Source organism: Sceloporus occidentalis, unplaced genomic scaffold (genome assembly GCF_023333645.1).
Source record: "Sceloporus occidentalis isolate IW3139 unplaced genomic scaffold, rSceOcc1.0.p SCAF_2, whole genome shotgun sequence".
NCBI classification, from domain to species: Eukaryota; Metazoa; Chordata; class Lepidosauria; order Squamata; family Phrynosomatidae; genus Sceloporus; species Sceloporus occidentalis.
This window is the reverse complement of record NW_028316982.1, coordinates 46094313-46104880: the sequence shown is the minus strand read 5'-3', so window position 1 is coordinate 46104880 and position 10568 is coordinate 46094313.

Here is a 10568-nt window from a genome sequence, read left to right as displayed (position 1 = left end):
TTTACCAGGTACTGAATGAGAGACACTTTATGTGCAAAGCACATACCCTACTATTAAGTTATGTGACTGTGTTTCAGATTCTGAGATTGAGCCAACATGCCTGTGAATCTACATGTAGGATTGCTACCCCTTGAGGCCTGGATTTGATAGAGGCTTGGTTGTGTTTTTGTGCTGTAAATATATGTAAGTAAACAAGATTACATGTGGAGGTTTCCCTGAACGGAAATGATATTTGAAAGCTGTACCCTGTGTTTTTATCTAGTGTGCTAGGTTTATTAGTAAACTCTTGTTTAGAGTTGCAAACCAGGCCTCCCAAGTGCATATTCACAAAGAATGTGGGAGCTCCTGTCTATGCCTGAGAATAAAAAATAAATGTAAAGAAAAAGTTTCTAAAACAATAGTTTTTGCTATGGAAGAAAAAAAAATACAAGCCCTCCTTCTTGCTCCAGCACTAATAAGCTGTTGGGAATACTGTACATGGTATAGGAAATAAAATAAGTTATAGCAAATATCTATGGAAATATTGGACATGGTATTTTAAAATAATATTTGGCATAGGTTTGATAATGTAAACTAAAAAGCATTATTGATTGGTTCAACCTAGTATTTTCTAAAGCAGAGGTCTCTTCTTTCCTTACAGCTTGAAACTCTTTAACCAGAGATTCTTTATTGTTGCTGCTGTGTGCCTTCAGGTCATGTCTGATTTATGGTGACCCTATGGCGAACATATTATAGGGTTTTCCTGGCAAGATTTTTTTCAGAGGAGGTTAGCCATTGCCTTTTCCTAAGTCTGAAAGAGTGTGACTTGCCCAAGGCCACCCATTGGGTTTCCATGTCTGGGCATATACTAATTCCTATACTACAGCTCACCCTGATTTTGCCAACATTAAAATAAATGTGCTGGGGACAGCAGTTCCAAGTTGGATGGGGCGACTGGCATAATGTCGGCCACTTCCAAATCCTTTCTGACCCATAATAATGAGGATGGGGTGGTAGATGGGGGTTATTCTGCTGGGGGTTAGTCTGCCTATTGCTTGTTGATTTTCACCCTGTTTCCCTCCTGTTCTTTCCAAAGGAAAGGGAAAGAAAGTATTCATGGCAGTCTTAAACTAGCTTGGCTGGGCTTTGAACCTAGGTCAATATAGAAAGCTAAAAGGGACTTGGATCCTGTGCATCCAAAGCTTTCTGCGCCCTGTCCCCACTGCAGACCACTCAACTGAGTGTAGTGGAGTCTCCTTCCTTAGAGGTCTTTAACAGAGGCTGGATGGCCATCTGTCGGGGATGCCTTGATTGTTTCTGCATGGCAGGGGATTGGACTGGATGGCCCTTGTGGTCTCTTCCAACCCTATGATTCTATGATTCTATGTATATGCACAGCTTTCCACAGACCAAGTTGTGGTGGGTGGCATGCTTCACAACAAATGGCCCTCATCACTAGTGGAATGCTTCTCTGCTACTGCAAGGTATTTTGATCCCAACTTCAGATGGGCTTCCAGGGTTAGATTGTGCTCTGCATCTTGCTACATATCTATATCTATCAAGTTGTTCATATGCATTTGGGATTGTGTTCATTTCCCACAGGTTTCACATATCACTTAGTAGCCTTCCCTCTCTAATTATGAGAGGTGAGAAACTGCACTGGAGTAGGGGCTTGAAGCCAGTAGTGACTAGAAGTTATTCTCAATGTCCATTTCTGGGTGCTGAAGGTGAAGTTGGTGTCATAGAGTGAAATCTGTCATAGCTGGAGAACTTCAGGAGCTGCCATTGACCTACCTGGGACAAAAAATACTTTTAGGGCATACTTCCAAACACACCTGACATTCCTAGTTGGAGCTAGACAGTATTGTATATATGTATGTGCTTTCAAGTAGCCATGCTAAAATTAATAAAATTTACTTTAGTCATGGCTAACTTATTCAACTGATTTCAACAGAAGTAAAACATGACTAAGGAATCCAAAATTTCTGTATGCTTGGAAACATCAAATTAATTATATTATTATTTCTCCAAATCCTTATAACTTTCATTTCTAATGAATTATAGCAATCCTGGCTTATACCCACAATGGCCTATTATAATGAACAATTCACCTTGGCCTTGGCAGCATCCAGATGTCTTCGGCAAGCTGTTGAATCTCTCAGTCCATTCCTGTAAAAGATACTTTGAATCTATTACTGGAGAAATTATGATGAAAAGGGCTATATATGTCTTCAGGAAAAGAAAAAGAAAAAGACGATCTTTCAGATTGACTGCCACTGATGTCAGTCTTATGTCAATAACTCCATGTAAAGGCAGGAATGTGACCTTTTCCCTTTTGTCTTATAATTTCCATTTCAAAAAAAGCAATGAGCCATGTCAGATCAAAGTGAAACTCCATACTTCTCTGTGTGGAAGCTATTTTTTGTTCTTTTTAGGTAGTAGAAGCCATGTAACCTAATGACCCCTGAATAGAAAATAAATCCTCCATGAATACTTTGTCTTGAAACACATTGTACATTTACATAATATTGACTAAGGGAAAAGAAGATTCACAGCAGATCTTACTTTTAGGGCTGTCATTGAAGACATTTTAGGAATTCCACCCTTCCTCCTAGGACAGAGTATTGAACTGTGGGGCCTCTAACTGTAGTGGCTTACAATGTCTGTCAAAGCTACAAAGCATGGCCACTTGCTGTGCTGGCTAGCAACAATGGCAGTACTTTGCTTAAGATATGTGTAGAGCAGTGGTTCAGGGAAGGCTGCTTTTGCAATGCAATATACATTGTTCTTCCCATTTTGCCCTCATATAATAATCACAACTACCTTCAAAGGTAAGATTTCAAATATGTTTTTGGTGTGCTTAGCTGTCTTTAATCATGTTTTTAATATGTAATTTCTTCTTAATGTTTGTAAATTAATATTTTAGTTAGACCTTTTCCAAAGTATTGTAAGCCACCTTGAATCCCATTTTGGGAGAAAGACATATAAATTCAATAAATAAATAAAATAGAATAATAGAATCTAAAGAACTGGAAGGGATCACAAGGGCCGTCTAGACCAATCACCTGCCGTGTAGGAGATACACACCGAAAGCACCCCTGAAAGATGCCCATTCAGCCTGTTTAAAAACATCCAAAGATGGAGACACAATCTGTTTCATATTGGGACCCTATTGTTCTCTTCACTGTGGCCCTATCTAGACCAAGGAGCCAGCACTTGCAATTTGTACTACCCTGATCTCATAAAACCTTGAAATGATCAGTTTGGAGTGAAACAGGTGTTGGAGATGGAGGTTATCCAGTTTTGGACCTCAGCAGGTAGGCAAAAGTGTGCTAGCAAAGCAATATGACTACTAAAATACATTTGTTTGTCCCTTGCAAAGTAGCCGTAGATTGTGGAATGTAAGTATTGGATTGTGCACAACCATAGGAAACCTGATACTTGCTACCTTAAAAATGTCTGAGACACTGAAAAGATGGAATTTGTGTGTGTGTGTGTGTGTGTGTGCCTTTGAATTCCCTTTCAACTTATAGTGACCCCATGCATTTTGTCAAGTTTTCTTACATAACAAATATTCAAAGATGGTCTTGCCAGTTCCTTCCTCTGAAATACACCCTACAGCACCTGTATTCATTGGTTGTCTCCTATCCAAGTATTAACTAGGGCAGACCCTGTTTAGCTTCCAAGATCAGATGGGAACTGGTGCGTTTTAGGTATTTAGACTGCTACTTGTTTTTTATACTATGTGGTATATCTCTTGATGTTGGTTATTACATTATATTTTATTGTTAACTGTCTTTGAGTTGACTTTGACTCATGCTACCCCATGAATTAGAGACCTCCAAGTTACCCTATCCTCAGGAGCCTTACTCTGGTCCTTCAGACTCAGTGCTATGTCTTTCCTGATTAAGTTTCTACATCTAGAATGTGATCTTCCTCTCTTCCCACTGCCCTCCATTAGCATTATTATCTTTTCTAGTGAGTTCTGTCTTCGCATTATATGACCAAAGTATGACAGCCTCAGTCATTATAGCTTCTAGGAGACTAACTGCTTGATTTGTTCTAGGATCCATTTACTCATCTTTTTAGCAGCATCCACAGAACTCTTCTACAGAACCATATCTCAAACGAAATGACTTTCTTCCAATCAGCTTTCTTCACTGTCCAGCTTTCACAACCATATATAGAGATGGGAAATACAATGGCGTGTACCATTTTAATTTTAATATTCCGTGATATAACTTTACATTTCAGAATCATGGCTAGATCCTTCATTGCGGTCCTTCCAAGTCCTGCTCTTCTGATTCCATGACTACACTCTGATTATTGACTGAGTTATGAAAAATCTTGAACTATTTCAATATCTTCATAGTCTGCTTTAAAGTTATCTAAACATTCTCTGGTCATTGTTTTTGTTTTCTTACAGTTCAACTGTAGAACTGCCTTTGTACTTTCTTCCTTGACTTTTTAAAATAATTGTTCCAAGTCTTTGCTATTTTCTGTTACTATTATGCTGTTTTCTGCATATTTTAGATTATTGATATTCCCTCCTCCAGTTTGCACACTTTCTTCTGAATCTAATCCTGCTTTACATATTATGTTTTCAGTACACAAGTTTTAAAAAAAATAGCCTTTTCTGATCCCTTTGCTGATTGGAAACCACTTCATCTCTCCATATTCTGTCATGACAGTAGCCTCTTGTTCTGAGTACTGGTTGCAATTGAATTACCTTAGATTTGCGGAAACTCACCACATGGTGAACTACTACAGTCAGCAAGGGCCATGATCAGAAACTGCAGTGTTAGAGATAGCGTGATTGACAGCAACTTAATGAAGTGGAATTTGAATTGCACCATTTCCTCTCCTTGCCAAGCTTACACTCTGAAGTTTATCACACGGGCCCTGAAACGGGCCTGTTGCATTCCAAAACGGGGGACACACATGTGTGCGCATGGAATGGGATGGGGCTAAGAATGGAGTTTACTGCACACTGGAATGCCACCGCTGCTGCCGGGCATTCCAATCGCGTCCTACATCCGTTCCAGAGGGTGCGATTTCTGAGAACGCTTCTAGCCCCATCCTGTTCCGTACACACCCATGCGCATCCCCATTTTGGAACACTATGGGCCCATATCAGGGCCCGTGTGATAAACTTCTAAGTAATACATACAGAGAGAGAGAGATATTCAAAGCTAAATGTAGTAGATAATATGGTAAAAATAGGTGGAAAAGAATTTTACGTTGAGCAGTTTTATGGGAAGGCATTTCCCCATCCCACTTATTATTCAAAAAATAAGATTTCATGTCCTTCTGTACAACCCCAGCTTAAGAAAACAGGCCTAAAGAAATCGAAGATGGAAGATATGATCTCTGAAGGGAAATCTCCTTATGAAGTTCTGAGTTTGAAAATACAAGACAACTTGTTCGTTGTGGTTATTGCTACTGTGAGTTCATTTTGTTTTTATCAAACTGTATCCCACCTTGCCAGAAATTTCCTCTTTTGGACTACAGCAACCAAAAGGCTCAAGGTAGCAAAATCAATGGCCTAGATGGCTGGGGGACACTGTGAGCTGCAGTCCAAGAAAAGTAGTGCTTCAAAGCTCTTTTACATCCATAGACTTAAGGATGTCCCAGTTAGCACTTCAGTATTACAGATATTCCTTCACAGGCATTAAGGGCCAAGGACCCTGTGAAAGTGGGAAAACTGCTAATATGTTAGCCCCCCCCAAAATGAATGATAAAGAGTCTTCTCCCACCAAGAGCACCACCCATAATTCTCTTTGCAACCCTGAAATACACAATCTCCCCCAAATTTCCAAAGTGCTTCCATTTTCAATCTGATGTTAGTAGCCACAGTTGCATAGGATCCACCTTCTCTCCTTCTCTTTCTCATCTTCCCCCTCCCTCTTGGACAGACAAAAGCAACACCATATCTTTCCCACTTTGACAAACTTTGCATTCTCCTCATTACTAAAGTCTTTCCACTCTGAATCCAATGTTTGCAGCCATCACCACAAAGGAAAGGTATGGTGTTGCTTATGTCTGGCCAGGAGAAGGTGGGGAGAGATGGGAAGAGCAGGTGGAGCCTCCCGGGTGTGGCTGCAAACTTTGGATTGAAGAGGGTGGTGCTTGGAAACGAGGAGAATGCAACATTTAGCAAAGCAGAGGAATTTATGGCATTGGTTTTGGTTGGCTGGAAGGAATGAAGGGTGAGGAGGGTGTGTCTGAAGTGTTACCTTGTTAAGCAGCACATACAAAGTCACAGATAGTAAAAACTGCAAATCTGAAACCTGCAGATGTGGAGGGCTGACTGTAGTTTGAAGTGCATCTCAGCTATGCTACAAGTACATAAAATTGTCATCTCACTGAGGTTATAATTCTTTGCTCCATTGTGTATTTGCTGCTTTTAACCTACCAATGAAGAGGAAATCTGCTGTGCATACATGCACAAATCTATGTTTTGATGATCTTGAAAGCCTGTGTGTATTTGAGAGTTAAAAAAAAGCTGGAAACAGACAGGAGAGAGAGTGTGTCTTTGGAGCAGTCTGCTGCTCATTTTTAAATTGGCAACAGGTGCAGTAACATTTTCTAGGATAATAGAATGGCCAAGGTCAGTGCTAGAATAGCATCTCATCCAACTCTGCATAAATAACATGAGAAATGACATGGATGGACCGAATTGTAAATTCGTAAATTCCCCTTCCCCTTTGTCAAAAGTGAAATCTTTAATGGAGAGGTTACACTACACAGGACCTCGGCACATATAACTTGTTTGTTAAAATGAAAGTTGTATAAAAACAGAAAGAGGGAAAGATTGTCTTTTTATGTGTGGATCTAGGATGGAACATGCATGTTAAACTATGTTGGACAAAACAGAATGAGTGATGCTACAGTTATAATTTTTTGGGGGGTTGAATATAATGTTGCTATCCTACCTGTTTCCCAGAACTAGGACTTAACATGACTTAGAAAAATTAAAACAGATAGGGATAAAAGCATTCATAGGTAGAAACATGAACAATATTACAAATATAATTAGATTATCTATTGAATTAAGAACAATTTTTAAAAAATACATTAAATATTTTATTTTACTCAACAATCACACTTTCTCTGCCTATGTCTCACTATATTTATATAAAATTGCATCCTTCCCACCATTTTCCTTTAGTGTTCAAGGAGGTTAACAATAAAATTCCAGTGATACAAGCATTATATTTAAAACATTAAAACTCATTTTAAAAAGACAAAAGCAATAAAGCACAGAGCCCATCTGATTAAAAAAAATGCCTTATCAGCAAGGAGACTTAAATGCCAAAAGCATGTCTGAGAGGGGAGGAGGTATTTGATGGCTAGGGACAGAGATGGTCTGGACAACATGGCTTCCATGGAAATTTTAGATGTGACCAAAAAATAAAATAAAATAACCACATGCACAAAATGCCACATACTTTATTGGCTTTCTCTCTTCTTCATGCTTCTGAAGCCTTCTTTAGGCATGCTGAACACAATGTGTGGTGCTCAGATGCAAATGCACATATGCGCCCTGCCCCCTCCAGGCCTGAACTTCTCCACTTTCACAGGGAAAATCTACAGAAAATGGATATTACACTCCAAACACAATTATTTTATTTTCTTTCTTAAGTGAGGGACTCAGTGATGATAACCTAACTCCTTGGTAGGGCAGGTAGAATACTTTCCTATTTCTATACTCCATTCTTTTCTCACTTCTTTGGGGAACCCTCAAATCTCAGGACCACCAAGAACTTCCTTTTTTAAAAAATTGTTTTTATCTTTTTCACATGTACAATATTATATACAAATTAACATCACCAATTCATTTCTTATAAACTGTATATACATACATCTCCCGATGAACTTCCGTTCTAACTTTTATTCCCTTCTTCCCAATCTCCTTCCCTTTCGCTTACACAAATAACAAAATATTAACCATTATCCATTTATGTTTTCCTCTCATATGGAATAGGAGCTTGCTCCATCCACTCCACGCATTGACCTGGTATTGCACTGCAAGAACTTCCTTTTGAGAATAAAAGCTATTGTGATGGTTGTTGTCTTGTGGTTGGGCTAGATCTAGACTAAATTTAGTCATCTTTTAGTCCTGTCATTTTAATAGGAACAGTACATGGCTACTTTACTCTAGATGCATCTATGTCTATCTCCTGATGAGAATCTGGATACACACAAACAAATTGCAGGTGTTTTTCGGGGGGTTTGGAGAACAATTCACTCGCTATTGCTAATAGCTTTGGCTTACAGTTGAGAATTGGCCAATTGTGAGTGGGATAGCAGGTGCAAATGCTGTGAAATCAGCTGTTAACGATTACAGAAGAAGACAAGCAGGGAGGCACCTCCTGTTTGTACTGAAGCAGCCATTTAGAGGCAAATGATTTGTGACAAATCTAGGGACTTGAATGAGTTAACAAGGTGTTTGCTCATGGTCACCTGCCAGATATTTCCCAAAGGAAAATGATGACTGAAGGTAAAGTCTGGCATGAGACCAATGGGCAGGGCTGGATGGACAAAGTATGCAGTAAAATAAACTGGTGGTGTGTTTAGTCAGCAAATGGGAGCAGTAATTTATCAAACACACATAAAATATACAGCTCATTTGTACAGGGATAGTTTTATACAACAGAGCCAGGAAACGTTCTGGAAATTACAATCCATTTTTAAAAACTTTTGTGGGGCTCTAATGTATATTTATTTGAGCAAGAATTTTGCCCTTACACACAAGAGTGAAATACAAGAGTTTCAAGGAATGCTTCCTTGTTTGAGGACAAGAAGAAAGATGTGAAATTAAGAGATGGGCCATTATTTAAATATTATGAAAACTAAAAAAAGTTATGTTACAGTATGTACACACACACACACACACACACACACATTTAGAAACATGTAATGGGCATAATAGCAGAAGAGCTAGTACCACAGTGATGACATCAAGAGTGTAGCTACAGGGGAGCAAAATGATGACATTACCATCACCAAATAAAAATGATGCTTCCCAAATGAAAATTTTCCTCAGCCCCCAAAGTTGTGGCATTGCAGTAATGTACAATTTCAATTGAGGATTTAGAAAAAGAATTTAGGCATCCAAAGAAAAGGAACAAAATTACCAAGGGAATATGGACATAGCAAGGGGTGAACTATTTGCTGTGTCTCATTCTTCACAACACTAGATATTGAAGAATTAAGAAAAATGTCAATTAGGAGAGCAAAATTCTCATTTGGAGGGACAATGTCCTAATTCTGCCCCCACAAGTACATCATTAGATGACATCATGTAGACCGAGCCTGCAAACAATTTTCTCTCATTCAGCAAAAGGCATGTTTTGATGACCATCTCCCCCTCAAGAAGAGAACAGAAGTGCTAAGAGGGCATGCGGAGAAGCACCGAGGAAGTCAGTACTGTCCTAATAACTTTCACTTTTCTTTTCTCCTGCAGTAAAGTTCCCAATTTCAAAGTTGCTACAGGATTCCTTTGCATACTGATACAGACTAACATGGTGATGCCTCTAAATGAATCAATCTCTAGAGCAGCCCTTTCCAACTTGGTGTCACCTCCCCAGGTGTATTGAACTATAAACCTTGAATAGTTTGAAGGGGCTATTTGGCAAATATATACCTGCATATATGCCACTTCTTCAAGTGGTGAGAATTTCCTGTGACACAAGGCTTTTCTTGAGACAGCTTTTTCATTGCAAGTTAATGTTGTTGTTTTTTAAAAAAATGTTTTTTGTATTATCTTAGGTTATGGGCGAAAAGGACAATCTGAGCCTAGGTGGAAGCACAGCTTACACATTCTAGTGGTGTAGCAGTTTGAATATTGGACTATGGTTATGGGGACTAGAGTTCGAATCACAGCTCGTTCAGGAAACCCACTGGGTGAACTTGGGCAAGTCACAATCTCTCAATCTCAGAAGATGACAATGGTAAATGCTCTCTGGAAAAATTTACCAAGAAACCCCCATGTTTGTCTTAGGGTCACCATAAGTTGGAAATGACTTGAAGGCACAAAACAACAACAGCCAGATCTACAGTTCTACATCCAGAATGAGAAGACATTTCCCAGAGCCCACTTTTTCACCCCCTGTCTTTCTTAAAACATGAATTTCTTCTCCCAATCTCTTATACCTAGTTTGTCTCTTCTCTTTGACTGGACCAAGGTAGAGAGTGGATAATTAGGAAAGGGGAGCAGATTTCTCAAATGTCCCTTAATGTAAGGGATATCCCCATTTGAGGGTTGGAAATATTTTCTTTTTGCATAGCCTAAACAAAGGGGCTCGACAGATGGGTGGCATCCAGCTGCCCCTTTAAGGGCCAGATCGGTGCCGCAGCAACCACATGCTCTCTTCACAGGGCTTGGTTTCCAGACCGTTAACCATTTATGTCATGCTCATGTAGACATGCTCCAGCTTGTTAATATTCCTCTTTTACTGTGGTGCCCAGAACTAGACATGGTATTCCAGCTGAGGTCTGATCAAAGCAGAATAGAATGGCATGTCTATTAGAAATTCCAGGAAATTGCCTGGAAAATATTACACAGAGACACTTGATCTAGGCAC